Source organism: Colias eurytheme, chromosome 1 (assembly GCF_061535395.1).
Source record: "Colias eurytheme isolate Ceu_HAF_F1 chromosome 1, ilColEury1 Martin Lab GWU primary, whole genome shotgun sequence".
Classification (NCBI taxonomy): Eukaryota; Metazoa; Arthropoda; class Insecta; order Lepidoptera; family Pieridae; genus Colias; species Colias eurytheme.
In genome coordinates, this window is record NC_142980.1 from 6,909,964 (window position 1) to 6,933,837 (window position 23,874).

At 31.7% G+C, this 23,874-nt stretch overlaps 2 protein-coding genes and 2 long non-coding RNA genes across 4 annotated transcripts in view; 1 reads left to right on the forward strand and 3 right to left on the reverse strand.

Moving 5' to 3' along the window:
* Positions 1-23,874, reverse strand: part of DIP2 (disco-interacting protein 2) — a 304,666-nt gene that overhangs the window by 157,785 nt on the left and 123,007 nt on the right. The window lies entirely within an intron of this gene.
* Dhc1 (dynein axonemal heavy chain 1) overlaps positions 1-23,874 on the reverse strand; it is an 88,386-nt gene that overhangs the window by 42,309 nt on the left and 22,203 nt on the right. The gene's annotated exons all lie outside the window — the stretch shown is intronic.
* On the reverse strand, positions 10,770-11,666 carry LOC149911065 (uncharacterized). The gene is made up of 3 exons (XR_016457303.1): positions 11,519-11,666; positions 11,210-11,390; positions 10,770-10,863 (listed from the first exon to the last, which is right to left on the reverse strand). It is a non-coding gene; the product is annotated as an uncharacterized LOC149911065 (long non-coding RNA).
* On the forward strand, positions 11,799-13,105 carry LOC149911066 (uncharacterized). The gene is made up of 3 exons (XR_016457309.1): positions 11,799-12,058; positions 12,208-12,381; positions 12,718-13,105. It is a non-coding gene; the product is annotated as an uncharacterized LOC149911066 (long non-coding RNA).

Consider the following 23,874-nt stretch of genomic DNA (forward strand, 5'->3'; position numbering starts at 1 on the left):
CATGAATCCCAAAAGGTCTATGTGTCTATTACAGCGCTTGCGCTAACATAGACGAAAAGGTACCAAAGTTCTGCTTCAGATAGGCGGATCTTTGAAGACCGCCGCAAAACCGAAGTCGATCGGTCGATCGTTTCACTGATCGAATTTCTTTAGGGACAAGTAGATGATCAGCCTTTTGTGTCCTGCCAGACCGAGACATTTTTTTTTCTTCGTCTCCACTGGGAATAGAACCCAGGACCCCTCGGTTTCACGCGTCAACCACTGTACCATGACTGTACCAAAGAGGCGGTCAATATAATGTAATGAAGAAGTTTTTATTTAAATACCTAATATTCTACGTTTGCCGTGCGACAGCTTGCGTGTAATTTCTGCAAGTGCAGAATACTTCAATCCTGTGCTTCAATCCATACTTAATATTATAAATGCGAAAGTAACTCTGTCTGTCTGTCTGTTACTCAATCACGCCTAAACTACTGAACCAATTTTCATGAAATTTGGTATGGAGATATTTTGATACCCGAGAAAGGACATAGGCTACTTTTTATCCCGGGAAAATGACGCAATCCCGGAAATCCCACGGGAACGGGAACTATGCGGGTATTTCTTTGACTGCGCGGGTGAAGCCGCGGGCAGAAACCTAGTGTCTAATATATTTCAATATTTTATGTGGAAATGTGGATTAGGAATTTTTCACCTTGTAAAATGACTAAGAATGAATATTTTTGGTGTGGCAGTTTTTTCATAGAAAAATGGGGGGTTGTACAACATCTGCGGATGGAAAATTATACCCGCACGTGCACCAGGATACTATGAATTTAAAAAGGTCTCAATTTAACAGCGCTTGCGCTAAAATGTACGAAAGGGATGCTAAAGTCGTGTTTCACTTTTCAGGTAGGTGGAGCTTTTGAACTTTAGAAACCGCCTACTAATGATTCTATTCTCAAAAAGTTTTAAAATAATTGAAAAAAGACTAGCGTCATTGCAACAATCCGCTAACTGAGAATAATTTAAGGAGTATCTCCAAAAAAGCTGGGGAATTTCTATTATGTAAGAAAGAAAGAAAGAAAGAAAAGACATTAAATTCAACACACACATAAAGACTTAAAAATAAAAATAAAACAGAAATTAAATATAAAAACAGAGTGAAATTGCGTTATAAAACATTAACATTAATTAGGTGTGATTCTGTGTGCTGAACAGGGACACCACTCAGGAATTCTGCGGCTTAAGAGCTGCAGCACTGATTTTCAGTGGTTCCCATGTTCCCAAATGACGCCTATAGTGGCAGAAAATGAAAAATATGAATAAATTAAAATAGATACCTATATATATATATATATATATATATATATATATATATATATACACTACATAAATATCAAAATAAAACAAAATTCATAACTCAAAAGAAATAATAATAATATAATTTATTAATAAATAAGTTAAATATTTAACAGAAAATAGCAGTAAGTATGTCAATTTAATCGTATTAATTCCATGGTGGAAAATGACAGATTAAATAATAAAAATTACCATATAGCTGTCATTTAGTGCCATTATTTTCCCACACTGAAATTAATACTGCATTAATCCAACATAGTATCATCATATATCCACCTGGTTCTTGAATTAAAAATCAAGTGGAATATTAAAACAGCCAATACAGTTCGTCTAGTTCTCATTCGCTAGTAGCATCCTGAAAGCATTTGAACTGAAAATGCTCGTCAAAAGCCATACTCAACGATCAACCCAATAAGAACGTAAGAACGACAAGAAAGTACCTCATCGTCTCTTAAGTATAGAGTAGAAAAGGAAATTATGAAGAATAATATATATTTCTTGGCCGAACATAATAAATATAAATATTGGTCCATGGTATAAATAATGATAACTAATCTTTTTTATTTTAATAATTGATCAAGTTAATTATGCTGTTTTTAGTTAAAGTTGATGTATTTCAAAAATAAATACAGAAGAAAATGTATTAAAAACGAACGAACATACAATTTCATTGAATAAAAACGACTACAAGACAAAGTATTATTTATTATTTATTATTTTTTATTTCAAATCATAACGACATATTAAATTTATTTCTAGGTTCCTTGCAACATCTTGCGTCTAATTTCTGCACATACGTTATAAGTATTTCAAAGACTAATTAATATTTTTCAATATTTGGTGTGGTTTAGTTTTGTCGGAAATCGAGAGAGACCATTTTTTTATCTCCTCCCTCCCACTTCCCGAACTCGGATTGACCGTAATTTATTTTTCCTTTTATTTTTATCATATTCCCCTCCTTTCCTTATGGGTATAAACAATAAAATAATATAAGGAAAACTAAACGTAAATTGGTTTTAATTTTTTAAATTTTTTTTTTTTCCGTAAAACCACTTTTTGCCATACAAAAAGTGCTTTTAGAACGTCTGCGGATGGAAAATTATACCCGCACGTGGACCAGGATATTATGAATTTGAAAAGGACGCGTTGTGACAGCGCTTGCGCTAAAATGTACGAAAGGGATGCTAAAACGAGTGTTAGACGTAGAAACTTTAAAGTTCTACCGAGGGTGCTAAAATTCTGATGTTCGTAGCACGTTCGTAGACCTCTGAGATAGGAATATATATTTATCTCTTCATTCTATTGTTAGTAACCGAAGTTTTTACTAAGTTTGAAGAAAATAGATAATATAAAGGATAATAGGAAAATTAATTAATTCAGGCTATCATTTCTGAAACTATAAGAGTTGGTAGAGTTACTTCTTGAGCTGTCCTGATGAATACACTAAAAGTCCTCAAGAGAGACACACAGTGGCGGGAGAAGTTTATAAAAACTTTTTCAAGTTTTTACATAAAATAATTAAAAATTAATCAATTTTTAAGTAGGTAGCTATTATAAAAATAAATAATAATTTCCCTTTACAAAGTGTTTCGTGCGGCATACTTGCGTACAATTTCTGTGGAATTCTGAAAACCTTATTCCTGACATCCAGGTTTTAACTTTTAACAAACTTATGTTTAATAAAATGAAAAAAAAAATCATTATTTTTCTTTACTTTTCGCCTACTACAAATTTGGTTAGTTGCGTCAATATCTCTCAATAAAAAAAAAGGAAACTGATAAATATAAATGATTTTAATTCAATTAAATTATAGGTCAATCTATAACTCCAGAACGCACCGACCGATTTCCACGGTTTTGCATTTGTTGGAAAGGTCTCGGGCTCACGGTTTATAGCAAAGAAAAGGTGTCTCTGTTGGCGAAACGGAGTTCACCGGGGTTGCTAGTTCTTTATATTTCAAACAATCTAATAAGTAATAAAGGTTAGTTTTCAAAACTTTACTTCCAAACTAACTGAACTTCCCGCGCGGTGTACTTTAATAATCATTAAAAGAATACGCAACGTCAAATAATAAACTAAACATTTATATAAAAATTTAAAATTAATATCAACAAAAATTTTAAATTAGTCAATTTAATTTTTAAAAATCCTTTATGCTTTGTAATAAAATCAATTTTGGTAGTGCGGCAACTTTTCTCCATGCAAAAGCGATTTTATAACGTCTGTGGGTATACATATACCCGCACGTCTACTAGGATATTATGAATCTTCGATGGTCTATTTATTACAGCGCTTGCGTTAAAATAAATGAAAGGGTGCTAATGTTCTGTTTCGGGTAGGCGGAGCTTTTGATCCATTTGACCGCCTACCGGTCTACACTGGAATCCTTCTGTTCTCAGACACTTTAAATTTTATTGCGGATATTAAAAAAGCACACTTGAAACTATTCCAATCAGTTCGCTTTATCATCCACTTGTTAAATGTTATCATTAATCTATCCACAAATCTATCCCTTTATATGCATGGCCTAGGCCGCGTATAGTTATGTCACACCCCGGGCACTCCATACAAAATTATCGTTTTGACAGGCAAACTGTAGAGATTGCAAATGTGTGTGTTAACGCTTTATGGTTGGCACATTTGTGACTAGCGTAAAAAAAAATCGCGTTTTTCTGATGAAACATCCGTAAACAGCACAATATCTAACCATTTTCTACGAAAAACGATAATCACAAATCCAAAATATAAAAATGAATCGCAAAATGTGTTGGTAAGCGCATAACTCGAGAACGGCTGAACCGATTTCGATAATTCTTTTTTTATTATATTCCTTGAAGTACGAGGATGGTTCTTATGTAGAGAAAACGTAAACATGTACCACGGGCGAAGCCAGGGCGGACAGCTAGTTTTTTTATAAAATTCTCTAAACTATAGTTTTCGAATTGTATACAAGTAGACACTTAAAAACAATAATAAACAAAAAGATGAATGAATACTGCTATCATATCTAATAATTAAATATCCGCTATAAATATTACTTTTTATTTTTTTAATTATTACCATTATTAATTTCGTGTCGTGTCGTTTCGTGTGATTTCCCTTCAAGTTTTCCGTGCTTGTGTTGAGATATCTGCAGATAGTATAAACATTCATTATATTTTTAAATAGTCAATTAATAAAAGAATATTTAAAAAATGAACATTAATATAGCGTTAGGAATTTTTATAATACATATTATAAGTTGTAAATTTTTGTGTGTGCAGCATTAATTCATACTGAAAAGCGAGATCGTTTTCAGATCGAAAATTATACCCGCACGTATACCAGGATATTATGAAACTCGAAAGGTCTAGTTATGGCAGAGTTTGCACTAAAATGAACGGAAAGGGTGCAAGTCCAGTTTCAGGTAGGCAGGGCGAGCTTTTGATTATTTGAGACCGCCTACTCAACAAGATATTCTCTTTATTCCATACCCCAAAAAAAATATCGTGAGCCACACAGACAAATTAATGCCGGGAATGCAAAAAGTATTCGTGAAAAGATTTCAATCAGTTCGCTTCATCATCCACTTACTAAATTAATTATATCCCTTTGCATGTGTAAAATGTGGTCTTGTAAGCTTCACGTCTCTCAAGTAGAGGAGAAAAAGAAATAATACATTATCTTATACAAATGATTTCGAGGAACATCTAATTATATATTTTTTTGTTTAGATGAGGTATTTATTCTTTTTTCAGACTTCTCCAAACGATAGTTTTCGAATTGTGTTACAAGTTGATACTTGGACAAAACAATAAACAAGAATATGTTTAAGGTTTGAACAAATACTGATTAATATAATAGGAATTTTTAATAATATAAAGTTAAGTAAAGTTGTAAATAAATTTAGCGAGATCATTTTCAGATCGAAAGTTAAACCCGCACATATACTAGGATATCATGAAATTCGAAAGGTCTAGTTATTACTGCGCTTGCGTTAAAAGAAACGAAAGGGTGCGTAAGTCCTGTTTCAGGTAGGCGGAGCTTTTGATTATTTGAGACCGCCTACCCAAACAATATTATGTTGGTCCCTTTATTCCATTCTCATTATCATAGGTACTTTTATTATTATTAGTTTATTATTCTTTTAACAAAATACTCCATCAATAGTTTTTTTTTAAATTGTATAGGTACAAGTTGATAATAATAAAAAATTGATGATTGAATGAATACTGCTATCATTTCAAATAATCTTATAACACAAAAATGAATTGCAAAATTTGTCGATAGCACATAACTCGAGAACGGCTGAACCGATTTTTATTTCTTACCATAATTAATTTCCCAGAAAGTTTTCCGCAATTTTAATTTATACTATAGTTGCTATAGTGGAGCCATATTTATAGGCAACATTTCAACAAAATTCAACAAAGTAACCTAATAACGACGTCATAAAATTTAAATAATATCTATATTATATTTTCGTTTTGTAAGAACTGCACATTTGCATAACTTTTAACGAATGCTGATATCTAGAAACGAACTAAATGATTATTTATGAATAAATCCATACTTTAATATTATAAATGTGAAAGTAACTCTGTCTGTCTGTCTGTTACTCAATCACGCCTAAACTACTGAACCAATTTGCATGAAATTTGGTATGGAGATATTTTGATACCCGAGAAAGGACATAGGCTACCTTTAATTGCGAAATATGTACCACGGGCGAAACCGGGGCGGACCACTAGTATCACCATAAATAAATAATTACGCGTTGTGATTATAATAAAACAGAATTATAGGTAATTTGTTATTCCTATAATTACCAACCTATAAAGTTAACTATAAAGTACACCTGAATAAATGTATTTTTTTTAAAGTAGGTATGTAAATATTTGTCTTTATTTTGCTCATTAAATTTACAAAGGAAAATAAAGGGAAAATACTACTGAGACAGTGATTTGCCTGATGATATGTCAATTAATAAAATAATAACATAAAAATAAAAATTTAGGCCCTTCGCTCATGGAGCTACTCAAAAAGAACTAGTCACAAACTCAAATTACTAAAGAGTTGCCTGGGCGTCACAGCCCATACATGTTCTATGGAGGTTCACACACGATGCGACTGGTTACTAACTGGTGAGTAACGCGTTAGCAACCAATCACGCGCGACGCGTCGTGCCGGTCTCCACGCTACTGGTTTCCCGAGTTTCTTTGTTTTTTATGATAAAAATGAACGAGCAAACATTGACAAGTGACTGAAACCTTATAACTTGAGTAGCGTTGTATGCGAGATACAATTTGTAACTGGTTTGTAATCGTAATTACTGATTAGTTCAGTCATTTTTGAGTAGCTCCATGAGCGAAGGGCCTAATGCAAGGAAATTTTAAAATTTATTTTTAGTTTGGAAAATTAGTCCATTGAATGAGTCCCTCCAAGGGGGGTCTAGAGTGCGTGAGTTAGTAACGTAAGATGTTTCTTCGGAAACATGTCAAGAGTCCCTAGGTAATAAACATACTAAAACCCCGGGCCACTAGGAGGAGCCCCGGAGTGGGGGGAGGGGGGAAATGGGTCCATTTTTTCATTTTTCGCTTAAATCTCAAAAACGGTACATGTTAGAGAAAAACTTTCAAGGAAAAATTGAAAGGCCATAAAATTATCTACAAGTTGTACCTGAATCATTTTTTCCTATATCCTACCGTTTCTGAGTTATACGCAGTAAAACATGATTTTGGCTCAAACAATTTCAACATCAATCGATCAAAAAATATTTCTTTCTTCCAAAAAACTCAAATGTGCAACTTGTGACCAGTACTGATAGATTGCTCTTAATTAGTTCTATAATTGGTAAAATAAACACATTCCTCCATGGAAGCCTTTAGGAGGAATCGATTGTCAAAATATTATATTAGGGCAGTTTGAGTTACTGAACTTGATCTTTTTATTTTTTTTCTTCCAAAAAACTCAAAAGTGCAACTTGTGACCGGTACAGATAGATTGCTCATAATTAGGTCTATCATTGCTAAAAATACCAGATTCCACCACGGAGGCGTTTACGGGGAATTGAATTTTATCAGGGTAGTTACGATACATGAACTTTTTTTTTTTTTCTTCCAAAAAGCTCAAAAGTGCAACTTGTGACCGGTACAGATAGATTGCTCATAATTAGGTCTATCATTGATAAAAATACCAGATTCCACCATGGAGGCGTTTACGGGGAATTGAATTTTATTAGGGTAGTTAGTTAAAAAGTTCATGTATCGTAACTACCCTAATAAAATTCAATACCTCCTAAAGGCCTCCATGGTGGAATCTGGTTTTTTTATCAATGATAGACCTAATTATGAGCAATCTATCGGTACCGGTCACAAGTTGCACTTTTGAGTTTTTTTGGAAGAAAAAAAATAAAAAGTTCAAGTATCGTATCTACCCTAATAAAATTCAATTCCCCGTAAACGCCTCCATGGTGGAATCTAGTATTTTTATCAATGATAGACCTAATTATGAGCAATCTATCTGTACCGGTCACAAGTTGCACTTTTGAGTTTTTTGGAAGAAAAAAATAAAAAGATCAAGTTCAGTAACTCAAACTACCCTAATATAGTATTTTGACAATCGATTCCTCCTAAAGGCTTCCATGGAGGAATGTGTTTATTTTACCAATTATAGACCTAATTAAGAGCAATCTAACAGTACCAGTCACAAGTTGCACTTTTGAGTTTTTTGGAAGAAAAAAATAAAAAGATCAAGTTCAGTAACTCAAACTACCCTAATATAGTATTTTGAAAATCGATTCCTCCTAAAGGCTTCCATGGAGGAATGTGTTTATTTTACTAATTATAGACCTAATTAAGAGCAATCTATCAGTATCGGTCACAAGTTGCACTTTTGAGTTTTTTTGGAGAAAAAAAATAAAAAGTTCAAGTATCGTAACTACCCTAATAAAATTCAATTCCCCGTAAACGCCTCCGTGTTGGAATCTGGTATTTTTATCAATGATAGACCCAATTATGAGCAATCTATCTGTACCGGTCACAAGTTGCACTTATGAGTTTTTTGGAAGAAAAAAATAAAAAGATCAAGTTCAGTAACTCAAACTACCATAATATAATATTTTGACAATCGATTCCTCCTAAAGGCTTCCATGGAGGAATGTGTTTATTTTACCAATTATAGACCTAATTAAGAGCAATCTATCAGTACCGGTCACAAGTTGCACTTTTGAGTTTTTTGGAAGAAAGAAATATTTTTTGATCGATTGATGTGGAAATTGTTTGAGCCAAAATCATGTTTTACTGCGTATAACTCAGAAACGGTAGGATATAGGAAAAAATGATTCAGGTACAACTTGTAGATAATTTTATGGCCATTCAACTTTTCCTTGAAAGTTTTTCTCTAACATGTACCGTTTTTGAGATTTAAACGAAAAATGAAAAAATGGACCCATTTTCCCCCTCCCCCCACTCCGGGGCTCCTCCTAGTGGCCCGGGGTTTTAGTATGTTTATTACCTAGGGACTCTTGACATGTTTCCGAAGAAACATCTTACGTTACTAACTCACGCACTCTAGAACTTTTTATTCAATGGACTAAATTATGTATGTCTTTTTTTAATTTTGTTTGTGCAGCTAAGCTAGCTTATACAGAAAAGCGAGATCGTTTTCAGATCGAAAATTACCCGAACGTATACCAGGATATTATGAATCTCGAAAGGTCTAGTTATCACTGCGCTTGCGTTAAAATAAACGAAAGTGTATTAAGCGGAGCTTTTGATCCATTTGACCGCTTACCCGGACTGTATACTGGGGGGTAACCGGCACCTTTAGAATAACAGTCTTATTATGGGTACGTTTTGTTGCGTTCACAAAATAATCTTACTTTTTTGGCACCGGGACCTTCTAAAACATATGAAAACCAATTGCAACAAGACTGTTTCGAGCGGTTTCGAGACGTCAATCGAAAAATTGGAACCGGCACGCTCTCTTTGACATTTAGCATTCTTGTTATAATGTCATTAATGACAGTTTTAAGCAATTTTAGTGAAGTTGTAAATATGGAACTTTTATAACATTATTTTGAATATTATTAAAAGAATACACATCAAATTTAAGTGAAACGTATGTAGTTGGAAATCTATTTAATAAATGAAGCTTATAAAGAAGACAATACATTTATTATATTAAAAATGCAAAATTAACATAACTACATCGGGTTGTTCCAAGAAAAGGCTTCAAACCTTTTGATTTAAGAAGAATCGTGTAAATAATTTATTATTGCGAAGTGCGCAATCATCACGAGTCTCTATGAGATATGGGGGCATCATATGAACAATCTTAAAATACAGATTTATCTGTGTATGATAAAAGTAATGTAAGTACCATACCCAATGCAAATCTTAAGAGTATATTTAAAAATACGTTTGTTTATGTACACATTCTCCACTTGTTATTTCTCTATATAATAAAATGCAACCCTACTTATTCTCTAAACATCAATTTTATCTAATACCTACTTAATGTAAATCTATAAAAGATTGTTTATTATTTCTTCTTGATTCAATATATTTTATCATGTTATATTATTTATATAATAAAACACTTAAAAGTAAATCTACACTCAAATGCACTACCCATATTATACTTATGTAATCTGTTGTTAAGGATCTCATTTAATTTTGAGAAATAATACCATTATTTATTTCCAGATTCTACAATCAATTCCGAGCACTAGGGATAAGATTACCCAGAGTAACCACATGGAAGCATTGATAGTATTCAAGAAGCTATAAAGTGCCAGCGCAACATGAATATATTTTTTTCAATAGGAAGCAATATCATGCTTTAAATGTACCTATTAGTGCAATTAAAAACATATTTTATAAATCCAAAATCTTTATTTAGTCCTTTTTATTTATTCATTGACAAAACATTTGCTCCTTTACTTCTCTTGATAACATTTATATATAAAAAAATGTAATAAAACATGGAATTATTTGAAAATAGATTCAATTCTATTTTGATTAAATATTAATTAAAAACAATTAGGTATATTACTCAAATCCAAATTTGTAAGTAAATAGCATATTAAAAAGACCTATAAAGATTGATTAAAAAAATAAAGTCTTATTTATAATACCAGCCTTTAAAACTTAAAATGCAATAAACAAAAACTTTATATTAACATCACAATGAATAATTCCTGCACTAATAGTTTAATGGTATTTATATTTTTATTTTAAATTTAAATCAATTATTGTATTTGCATAATATAGAGTAGATAAATAATTTAAAAACTTGCAATACTTATGTATACTTTTAATTTCATTTTTATTAAACTTAAAATGAAAACAATGTAGGTACTATATTAAGGTACAATTAAATTTTTACATTTTCAGATGTATGATACAAATATGAATATTTTAAGTGTAGAGTGTAGACATGGTGGCGCCTCCCCCAACTTGAAGTTCTCACTACCACATGATCATCTCCCAAGCCGGTACTTCCTTGTTCAATGTTTGGGCAAGCCGGCAATCAACACAACTGTGAAAGATAAATTGGATTTAAACTGATTCTTTGTTGCTTTAAAATTTAATAAGTACATTAATTAATATGTTTACTTTTATTATTAAAGGGCTTGTCATGGTGTATGTAATTTTAGATGTTTTTTTAAACAATGTTGGTATAGTTTGTTAAATAATAAATACTTTATTTGTTAATCATTTTTCAAGTATTTTAACATTTTAGTTGTTTATCTTGCAAATCTTAATATTGTTTAAAAAAAAAAAAGTTAAATGTGTAGGTGTGTAATTCCTTACAAAACTGTTAATATAAGTATCTTCTAACCAAACATAGATAGGTTTGCTTATAAATTAATATAAATACTTACTTTTGACCAGCTGCTCTAGTTTTTGTGAACTCCCAAATCATTTGCACTTAAACTTTCAGCAGAGAATTCTATCAACTTCGTCTCATCATAACTTTTACCTCGTTAGAAGTTATTCATGAACCTATCTTTGTCTTTGTAACTTCGGGGTCAGGGAGCTTCGCGCACTCTGCACAATGTTCTGCTGTAAGTTAAATAAAAATTACTTCAATTAAGTAACAATAATCAAAGACGAAATAATGCAAAAACCAAAACTTTATTCGTAAAAATATATCTCTGTAGTCTGTTATCATAAATCGTCCTTACTCGTACTTTATCTTACTATTTCAATATTGCTTTTTCGCACTTTCTCATTTATCCAGAGATGACATTCACATATTTAAGTTTAAGTTTATCTGAAATTTTAGATAATATTATGAATTATGAGGACAGTGACATGACATTTTGATTTTTGACGTTTAATGTTCGATACAAATCATTACGACTTGGCCTAAAAGCCTCGTAGCCAAGCGATTAATCTTAAAAAAATAGACAAAACTTCGGAATTCATTCGCTCTTTGGACCAACTTTGGACATTGTAGGCATATTGTAGGCAATCGTATAGTAATCATGTTGAAAAGGCTCCCGGTACCAAAATAAAGTAAGATTATTTTGTGAACTCAACAAAACAAGGTTGTTATTATAAAAATGGCGGTGATTGAAAATTAAACGTCAAAAATCCAAATGTCATAATCACTGTCCTCGTATTATTATCTGAAATTTGGATAAATCAAATTTAAAAATTGCGAAAGATAAGTAATATGCATTAAAGAATGCATGAAAGAGGCATGAAAGAGCAATAGAAATAGCAAGGTAAGATAATATACGAGTAATAAATATATCTAAAACATTGGACGATTTATGACAACACAGATATATTTTTACGAATAAAGTATTGGTTTTTGCATGATTTCGTCTGTTTTGATTATTGTTAATTGAAGTAATTTTTATTTAACTTGCAGCAGAACATTGTGCAGAGTGCGCGAAGCTCCCTGACCCTGAAGTTACAAAGACAAAGGTACATAAATAACTCCTAACGAGTTAAAAGTTATGCTGAGACGAAGTTGATAGAATTCTCTGAAAGTATAAGTGCAAATGATTTGGGAGTTCACAAAAACTAGAGCAGCTGGTCAAAAGTAAATATTTATATTAATTTATAAGCAAACCTATCTATGTGTGGTTAGAAGCTACTTATATTAAAAGTTTTCTAAGGCATTGTACCTACACATTTAAGTTTTTTTTAATACAATATTAAGAATTGCAAGATAAACAACTAAAACGTTGAAATACTTGAAAAATTATTAACAAATAAGGTATTTAACAAACCATACCGACATTGTTTAAAAAACTTCTTTTTAGACGTTTACATACACCATGACAAGCCCTTTAATAATAAAAGTAAACATATTAAATGTACGTATTAAATTTTAAAGCAACAAAGAATCAGTTTAAGTCCAATTTATCTTTCACAGTTGTGTTGATTGCCGGCTTGCCCAAACATTGAACAAGGAAGTACCGGCTTGGGAGATGATCATGTGGTAGTGAGAACTTCAAGTTGGGGGAGGCGCCACCATGTCTACACTTAAAATATTCATATTTGTATCATACATCTGAAAATGTAAAAATTTAATTGTACCTTAATATAGTACCTACATTGTTTTCATTTTAAGTTTAATAAAAATGAAATTAAAAGTATACATAAGTACTGCAAGTTTTTAAATTATTTATCTACTCTTTATTATGCAAATACAATAATTGATTTAAATTTAAAATAAAAATATAAATACCATTAATCTATTAGTGTAGGAATTATTCATTGTGATGTAAATATAAAGTTTTTGTTTATTGCATTTTAAGTTTTAAAGGTTGGTACTTAGGTACTATAAATAAAACTTAATTTTTTTAATCAAGGGTGTTTTTAATATGCTATTTACTTACAAATTTGGATTTGAGTTATATATATCTACCTAATTGTTTTTAATAAATATTTAAGCTAAATAGAATTGAATCTAATTTCGAATACTTCCATGTTTTATCACTTTTTTTTATATAAATGATATCAAGAGAAGTAAAGGAGCAAATGATTTGTCAATAAATAAATAAAAAGGACTAAATAAAGATTTTGGATTTATAAATGTTTTTTATTGCACTTAAACATTTAAAGTATGATATTGCTTCCTATTGAAAAAAATATATTCATGTTGCGCTGGCACTATGGCTTCTTGAATACTATCAATGCTTCCATGTGGTTACTCTGGGTAATCTTATTCCTAGTGCTCGGAATTGATTGTAGAATCTGGAAATAAATAATGGTTTTATTTCTCAAAATTAAATGAGATCCTTAACAACAGATTACATAAGTATAATATGGGTAGTGCATTTGAGTGTAGATTTACTTTTATAGTCTTATATTTTATATAGGTAAATAATAACATGATAAAATATATTGAATCATGAAGAAATAATAAACAATCTTTTATAGATTTACATTAAGTATTAGATAAAATTTATGTTTAGGGAATAAGTAGAGTTGCATTTTATTATACAGAGAAATAACAAGTGGAGAATGTGTACTTATACAGACGTATTTTTAAATAGATTTGCATAAGGTATGGTACTTACATTACTTTTATCTTACACAGATAAATCTGTAGGTTATATTGTATTTTCAAATTGTTCATATGATGCCCCCATATCTCATAGGGACTCGTGATGATTACGCACTTGTTTACTATTTAGGTACACGATTCTGCTTATCTCAAAAGGTTTGAAGCCTTTTCTTCTTCTTCTTCTTCTCTTAATTAATGGCTCCACCCAATAAAAACCTTTTCTTCGAACAAGCCGATGTAAAGTTCTATTAATATCTGATAACTGTCAAATTGTCAAATAGATCGCAGTTCGCACCGGTCCCAATAATTGAGTGAACTATTACGAGTGACGTCATCAAAATTGCTAGAAAAACAAAATCAGTTTAACGCTGCAACAAGCTTGCGTTAAGGGTGTCACGGTACGAAAAGACATAGTAATGTTATAATAAGCTTGCTATAAGAGATGCCGGTTACCCCCCAGGAGTCCTTATTCTACCTCCCTCCGCCTACCCAACAATTTATTGGGCTCTTTATACCATCCTCAGAAACCGAAATTTATTTTTTAATTTTTAATTTCTCATGTTAGTTACATGTAGTAAGTTAAAACCGGCAATATTCTATATTATATACCTCACTTGTACCTTAACATGTAAAATGTGACATGAGAAAGTAAAAATTATAAAATAAATTAGTTGTTAATTAATTAACGACTATTAATTGCAGCAGGCTTATTATGGCAGAGGTTATTTTTATATATTCATGATGTTGAAATCAGCTTATAAAAATTGTTTCATCTAAATAACAGATGAGGGTATATTTTTATAATCCCGGATCTTATACTTATAGGAGCACGGCTTAGGCCCGCGTGTATTGTCCGAGATACACACACATATTTCAAATAAAGGATTAAAATACATATATAAAGTACATACTAGCTTTCCACCCGCGGCTTCGCCCGCGCAGTCAAAGAAAAACCCGCATAGTTTCCGTTCCCGTGGTAAAAAGTAGCCTATGTCCTTTCTCGGGTATCAAAATATTCTATACCAAATTTCATGCAAATTGGTTCAGTAGTTAAGGCGTGATTGAGTAACAGACAGACAGACAGAGTAACTTTCGCATTTATAATATTAGTATGGATTATGACAAACGAATATAAGCTTATGTTTTGTTTGAATTTTAATTAAAATTACAATATTCACAAATAATAATTTACTTTCCTTCCAATGTAAGTTGAGAGAAACTGCTATATTTTTCTATTTTTTTACTTTAAATTTTATTACGTACTTACTAACATTAAAATCAAATAAAACTATTTTAACGATTGTCAAAATTAATGATTGTAATTTTAATTCATTTTCAATTGTTTTTTTTAGTATATTGCCGTATTTATTTTGATTTTGCCGCAATTTTTATTTATAAAAGTGACTGTACAAACCTTTGCGGATAGAAAATTATACCCGCACGAGTACCAGGACATTATTAAGCTCAACAGGTGTAGGCTATTACTGCAGTAAAAGAGTGCATTAGGTTTTGTTTCAGGTAGGCGGAGCTTTTGATCTTTTGGACCGCCTACCTAATCGAAATCGTGTTTTAACGTGAACCACACAGGAATGGAAAACACAAAGTTAAATACACTATAAAAAGATCCGTCAAGTTGTAGTAAATTCGGGTTAAGGGCTAACCTAAGAGCAAAATATATTGCTATGTTGGCGGACTGTAAAGATCAAAACCTCCACCTACCTGTAGAACGAAAGGGCCTTTCGCTTATAGCAAGCGCTGTTCGTTATATTTTATAGACCTTTTGCGATTCATAATATCCTGGTATACGTGCGGGTATAACTTTCGATCTGAAAACGAACTAGCTTCTGTATGAAGAAGCTAGGCTAGCTAGCTGCATATCTAACAAAATTAAATCAAACATATGTACTTTAATTTTCCATAAAGAAATTAAATTTAAAAATTTCCTTGCTCTATTTATATTTATTTTAACGCTATTATTTTTTTTAACAGATCATTGAAAAATATAATGAATATTTAAACTAAGCGCAGAAAATCACAACGGAAGCGCGGAAAACTTGAAGAGAAATTAATTATGGTAAGAAAAAAAAAGTCATGTTTATGGATTACAAGCGGGTCACCCCGGCCTCGCCTGTGGCACATTTTTAGGTTTTCTCTCCATAAGAACCATCTTCGTACTTCCTTAAATATTAAAAAAAAAAGAATTGATGATATCGGTTCAGCCGTTCTCGAGTTTTGCGCTTACCAACACATTTTGCGATTCATAAGGAATAAGGTAGTTTAAGGGTAGGTTACAAAATTCCCTAGGTACTTCGTTTTCCGTTCAACATTTGCTAGGTATTTCTGAAGATACTTTAAAATTGTAAATTGTTACTGTTTTATTTATAAAATAATTGTATAAAAAACAAAACAACATAATTTTATTTTTTTTAATTATTATTCTTTTTTTTACTCTGTTAAATCAGTTTTTTTTGGTGCGGCAATTTTTTCATACAAAAAGTTAGACACGTCTGCGGATAAAAAAGTATACCCGCACATGGACCAGGATATTATGAAATTTAAAAGGTCTCGTTATTTCAGCGCTTGCGTTAAAATAAACGAGAGCGTGCTAATGTTCTGTTTCAGGTAGGCGGAGCTTTTGATCTTTGTGGACCATCTAGAGTCTAGACAGCAATATATTTGGCTCTTAATTCTGTTTCACATTTTGATACGAAGAATAGCTCAAAGATCAATAGCTATCATCACTACATACCTAGTATAAAACAAAGTCACTTTCTCTGTCCCTATGTCCCTTTGTATGCTTAAATCTTTCAAACTACGCAACGGATATTGATGCGGTTTTTTTAATAGATAGAGTGATTCAAGAAGGTTTTAGTATATAAAGGGTGTCCGCCGGCAGATTTTACACTTTAAAAAATAAAATAAAATGAACCATGAATACTATCAAAGTCATTTATTAATTATCTTACAGAAGAATAATGCGGATTTTATTTTTTTAAAAGCACTCCACTCATATGGCGTCCTTCTAGCTGCAAACATTCTTGTAACCTTTCCTTCATGTTGGCGAAAACTCGCTTACAAAGCTCCGGATTGATCGCCGCAACCTCGCGTCGTATATTTTCTTGGAGGGCCGGTATTGTTGATGGTGAATTGCTGTATACGCGGGACTTTAAATATCCCCATAGGAAAAAGTCGCAAGGATTAGTTTAAAGTTTATATTATAAATATTTCGGTTTTCAGAAGACACCCTTCAGAATAAACCTATTTTTTTTCAAAAAGCAAACGCGACCGATGCGCACGTCGTGTATGAAAATGTATGCCTCCCATAGGTTTTTATTTGTGATCTAGTTTCGTTTGAAATAAAAAAGTGGTAGTTTAACATTTGTTAATGTTTTCAATTATTAATTATTTTGCCTTTCTAGTATTGTTTCTGGTATGGTTTTCATGCGGCAAACTTGCATTTACATTTTTACGTATAAATAAATAGGTTTAAACTCCAAATTCGTAATATTTTTCCTAAGATTTTTTCATAGTTCGTCAATTGTAATAATTTCAGTAAAATTAAAAAGTAATACCTATTCGTCTTTTTTATTTTTTTTTTTCCTTTAGTTTTATTGAAATCCGCAATTTTGTTGCTGCGGCTTTCTCCCCCTTAACGAAGATTTCAACGTCTGCGGGTGGAAGATCATACCCGCACCTGCACCAGGGCATTATGAATTATAAAATGTAGACATTTTCCCACTCTGGCTATTACAGCGCTTGCGCGAAAATAAACGAGAGGGTACTAAAGTTCTCTCAGGTGGGCGGAACTTTTAAACTTTCACGGCTTTTTCTTATGCCAACTTAATTCTACTTTTAGAAATCGAAGTTCTTATCAAGAGTAAGAAAATTCATAACGTTTTGACATCTGTGCCAGATGATTGTAATGCTGCTTCGCTGGTGCAGAACAGATTCAGAACACTCAAGTAGCATAATTAAAAAAAAAAATTGAAAAATTATTATTCATATCGGCATGGATAATAAGGCAAAGATAAAAGTTGAACTATATTATATATAAACCAAACCGATAAATGAAAAATTTCAATGCATATACTAAAATTACAAAAATTTAAAATAATTTTGTATTCTTACTGAAGTTTATGACTGCGGTTGATAAAAAACTCCCAAATTAATTATTATAAATACCTATATTTTTATATAATAAATTAATGAAATAGTTCAGCATAATAAAAAAATAAAAAATATTTTCCTTTTAATATAAATAAATAGCAATAACGTTTGAAAATCATAAATAAATTGGAGCAAAAATCCATACACAAGATTAATGTTTGGAGAGTCTGCGGATGGAAGCTTATACCCGCACCTGTACCAGGACATTATATGAATTAAAAGGTCTCTAGATATAACACAGCTTCCGCTAACACGAGAGGGCGGTAAAGTTCATTTTCTAGACCGAGCTTTTTCTCTTTCTAGGCCATCTAGATGTGATCTAGAAAGCAATATACTTATTTCGCTCATCATTTTACATTTAGTTTGTAAGAAACTACTTACATAAAGAACAACTTAAAAGTGACAGTTACCTGATCCATATCCGCGATAATAATTAAAACACGCGCTGAGTACTTACTCAGCGTGTTATTTCATTTTTTTATTATTACAATAATTTAATTACCAACTGTTATGTTAGTTACTGTTTCGAAAAGTATTACTATCTTTCACTCGCATGTAGTGAATCTGTAAATCTGAAAAACTTAAAATTAATATTTTTCAATGTTTCTTTAGTTAAATAATTAATTATTATCAGTAACAACCACATGTTATATAGCTATTGAAAGATAATAATTGATATAATATTTTTATATTCTTGCATTTCAGTATTTATAATCCACTATTTTGTTTGTTGCGACGCGGTTGCGGCAATTTTTTCATAACTTGAGTTGCGTATATAAGATAAATACAATAGTTACTATAGAAGCAATATTCGCACGTGGACTAGAATGTTATGACTCTCAACAGGTGTTTCTATTACAGCGCTTGCGTTAAAATAAATGAGAGAGAGCTAAAGTTATGTTTCAGGTAGGCGGAGCTCCATGGCTTTGTAAACCACCTTGATAGATATACGTATGACTCTTTTCTTGGAAACAAAGTTGATGGCAAGTTTGTAGAACAAAAAACATATAAAGTACAACTTTAAAAGATTTCATAACAAGATTTCAGTAGAAAACATTCCGCGCAATACCGGTACAAGGAAATCGTTACCACATCACAAATATAAAAAATAAAGTTGATTCAATTATTTTTTTTATTTTTATTTACTACATAATATTATATTATGTAGTTATGCTGCTGAAAGCAGTATCTGATGCGTATTTATAGACGAAATAAAAAATATATATATAATAAAAATATAAATTAAAAATTCCTCTGATTTCAAACAATTTTTTGCCAAATAATTATTGAAAAAAAAAAATCTTACCTACAATGTTTTTCGTCCGTGTAATTTCTGTAGAGAATAAATAATATATGAATAAATATAAATCAAATTCCGGATATTTTTAGATATTTCATAAATTAAATAATTATATCAGACACAATTTTGTTTGGAGCAGACAAGGAGCGGACAAGAAGCGGACCTTTTTCGCCATACAAAAGTGATTTTTTTAGAACGTCTGCGGAAAGGAAATTATACCCGCACGTGTACCAGGATGTAATGAATTTCAAAAGGTTTTATCAATCTGTTATTACAGCGCTTGCGCTAAAATGATCGAAAGGGTGCTAAAGTTCTGTTTCAGGTAAGCGGAACTTTTGATGCTCGTAGACTGTTCGTAGAACCCTGAGACAGAAATATATATTTGTCTCTTTATTGGATTTTGGTTATGGCACTACTTAACAAGAACTTAGGACCGTAGTGCCGTAACCATGCCGTAACCGTAGTTACTAACAATAGAATAGTAACTTTAAAGGAGTTTTGAAACACTACGATGGTATTTCAAGGTTTTATTAATAATTAATATATTTGAAGCTTAAATATTAAACAAAACTATAAAAAAATACTCATCACTTTTTAATATTATGTCTTTCATTTATTATGATAGTTGCGAAATTCTCTCTCTAAAATTTTATTGAAATTATAGTAAAGAAACACACAATTCACTAGTACTTTACTATAACGTTTATTTAGGCAACGACAAGCAAATTTCATGTTTAAATAATGAAGAAAATAGTTATAAGTACTTATTAAAACATTCCTTAAAATAAACTTAATTATATAATATAATTGTTAGTTACTATTTAGTTTATTATTCAGTTAAAACATGATTCATTAAATCATCAATTTCCGTTGCACAATCCACATAGCTTTCCGTGCGGCAGGCACACTCACAATTTTCTTATTTCCAGTTCTGAAAAACTCTCAAATTCTTGATTTTTCAAGATTTAATAAATAAAATAATATTCAGCAAAATTAAAAATAAATAAAATCACAATTCTGGAATTTTCCCTACTTTTTGGCAAATAAATAATCCAAATTTTATTTGTTAGCTGCAGTTCTCCCTTACTAAAATTATTTTAGAATGTCAGCGGATACAATGTATATCCGCACGTGCACCGGGATATTATGAATAGCAACAGGTGTAGTTGTTACTGCGCTTGCGCTAAAATAAATGAAAGAGAGCTAAAGTTCTGTTTCAGGTAGGCAGAGCCTCATAACGTTGTAGGCCGCCTAAACAGATATACGTGGATTGTCATTTGTCTCAAAATTATCTTCTCGGGAAGCGAAGTTTACGTCAAATTAAAACAAAATATGGAAAGTAGTCATGAATACTATTTCTATACAGCCGTCCATCCATCTGTCTATCCATTATTCCGCAACGCCGTACAAAAATCATGGAGACAAGGGGAAAAAATCTCTACCTGTACTGTTTAATTCTCATCTGCACTCAGGTGGACAGCTTACAAGTGACGGCATAGTGCTGAATCTTATTATTTTATGCTCTTATATCGTTCTAGATAGTCACCTGGTGGTTCAAATGACCCATAATTTTTTCAACATAGGCCTGTAGTCTATCAAGTTTAAAAGGATGCTGAAGTTCTATTTCAGGTTGGCGGAGCTTTCCCTCTAGTCGGATAGTCTGAACAGCAATATATGCTTTATACTTTGTATTGTTACTTCTTGATGGAACTAGTGAATTGTGTGTTTCTATTACTAGCAATATATGCATTAATTTAAAAATAAATTTGTAACAAAATACAAAGTACTCCTTGAAAAGGTGCAAACAATTTTCAGAAGAAGATATGTACATTGTACAGTATTTATTACAGAAGCATATTATACATATTGAAAACGTGAAAATCTCTTTTAGATGGTAAAAATGTAAATCGATACCTTTTTCGTAAGAGACATCATAACTGAAATAACAAACAATATAAAGAAAGATTCACGCTACACCGCAACCGTGCCGAAGCCGGGCCGCGCCAGAGACGGGTTAAAAATGAAGCGAGATACTCCTCTTTGCTGTTATTCTTTGTGTCCTTGGCATTTTTTGTTGTGATTCTGTATAAAAAATTTATTTCATTTTAAAATAAATTATTTACCAACATAATCTGGTTATTATTCCAAAGTTCCCTTATCCATGCGGCAAATTTAAATGAAAATAGAGTAAAGAAAACTTTTATGACGAATTTTGAAAAATAATTAAAAAGTTTAAGTTAAAAAATTGAATTTCATTATTTTTTTAACGTTTATTATAATTATCAGTTATACCATTCCATTGAAAAAATAATTAATTAATGCAATATTTTTGAAGTGAAAACTTCTTTAGCGGCGTTGAGCGACACGTGACGATCGAAAAAGCGTAAGAAGGATTTTTTTTAGCCCTTATATTCCATGCGTAAGACGGATACCATTCCAAAATATCAAGTGGAGTGCAAACCCGTCTTTTTTTAAATTAATTTTTTCCTTTTTAGTACATATTTTTTAATCCACAATATAGAGAGGGTGCGGTTATTTTTTGCCATACAAAACTGAATTTGCAACGTCTGCGGGCAGTAAATTATACCCGCACGTATACTAGGATGTAATAAATTTGAAAAGGTTGAATAATTACAGCGCTTGCGCAAAAATAAACGAGAGGGCGTACAAGTTCTGTTTCAGCACAGTTTCAGTAAGGCGGAGCTTTTGATGTTCGTAGCACGTTCGTAGAGCACCGAGACAGATATTTAGTTCTTAATTTTATTGTTAAAAACTGTATTTTTTACATTAAGTTTAGGTTAACTTATGTTCTTTGTTCTTTAACAAAGAACATAAGTTAAAGAACAAAGGTGCAGACAGAGTTGACTAGAATAAACTCGACAAAGTTTAACAAACTATATATAATAAATAATATTTAATATTTCATTTTTGTAATTAAAATTTTATAAATAATATTTCATTTTTGTAATTAAAATTTTATAAATAATATTTCATTTTTGTAATTAAAATTTTCTAAATGATTTTAATAGTTGTAGAAGTTGCTGAAGTTATTTTTAAAAAATCTTAATGAATATTAAAAAAAATCTCTTAAACGTAGCCAGTCACATATTTTTTAACAACAAAAATAAATAACTTAATAAAATACGTTATATGATTATTATTTTTTTGGTAATAATGTCCCTTATATTATTGTTTTTATTAAAAAAAATAATTGCCCTTCACAAAGCTTTCCTTGCGGCACACTTGCGTGTACTTTTTAAGAGTTTAAAAAAAAGAGCGTGAGTGCAACACATGCACAGAATGGCAAGATTCAAAGACACAATCGTCGCCTTACTCCATGATGTGACGGCACTGACATGACGCGACCTTGAATTTTACTCTCAACGCGCCTAAAGAAGTTTCTATAGGTAATATAGATTATAATTTATTTCAGTTTATCTATTTTTCTTTACTTTTTTTATCATTCAAAAATGCAAATTTTGTTTGTAGCGGCAATCTTACCGCGGCGGGGTACAAAGTGATTTTAGAACGTCTGTGGGTAAAAATTTATACCCGCACGTGTACGGGGATATCATGAATTTCAAAAGGTGTAGGTAGCTGTTACAGCGCTTGCGTTAAAATAAACGAAAGAGAGCGAAAGTTCTGTTTCAGGTAGGCGGAGCTTCATAACCTTTGCAATGTTTACGCAAAGTTTACGTCAAGTTTTAAGAACACACATATAAAGTACAACTAAGTCAGAATTAGATTTAAACAGAAAATATTCATAATAATGCCGGAGCAAAAAAATCGTTATACAAAATTACCAATTTTACTGGATTTGGAGAAGCTGGTGTCTGAATTGCGTTTTAATCGGTATCACAGATCACCAGGTTTTAATATATATAATAACCTGTGTAATAACCAGATTACAATTACAAAAAAAGACGGATTGCACTCCGGGAGTGCCGGCAGAAGTGAAAACTTGATTATTAACGTTGAGCATGTTTGATACCTACGGAGCCGAGACGTGGACACTGACTAAAAGTCGCTCAGCGAGCTATGGAGAGAACTATGCTCGGTATTTCTCTGAGGGACCAGGTCCGGAACGAAGTTATTCGCAAGCTGAAGTGGCAGTGGGCCGGTCATATGTGCCGCAGAACGGACAACCGCTGGGGCACACATGTCTTAGAGTGGAGACCGCGGCTCGGCAAACGTAGCGTAGGACGCCCTGCTACAAGGTGGAGTGACGACATCCGCAGGGTTGCTGGGCACAACTAGCGGCAACGAGCGAACGACCGGGCTCAGTGGCGTGCCATGACTGAGGCTTATGTCCAGCAGTGGACGAATGTAGGCTGATAATGATGATGTTTGATATTTTGGAATGGTATCCGTCTTACGCTTTTTCGATCAGGTCACGTGTCCTGACGCGAGTTTAAGATTTTATACCCATTACAGAAAAAGTGCTCAACGCCGCTAAAGAAGTTTTCACTTCAAAATTGTTTGACATGATCGAAAAGTTTGTGGTGAGGTAGTGAGCAGATTAAATTATATTTATTTTATTTATCTACATAATA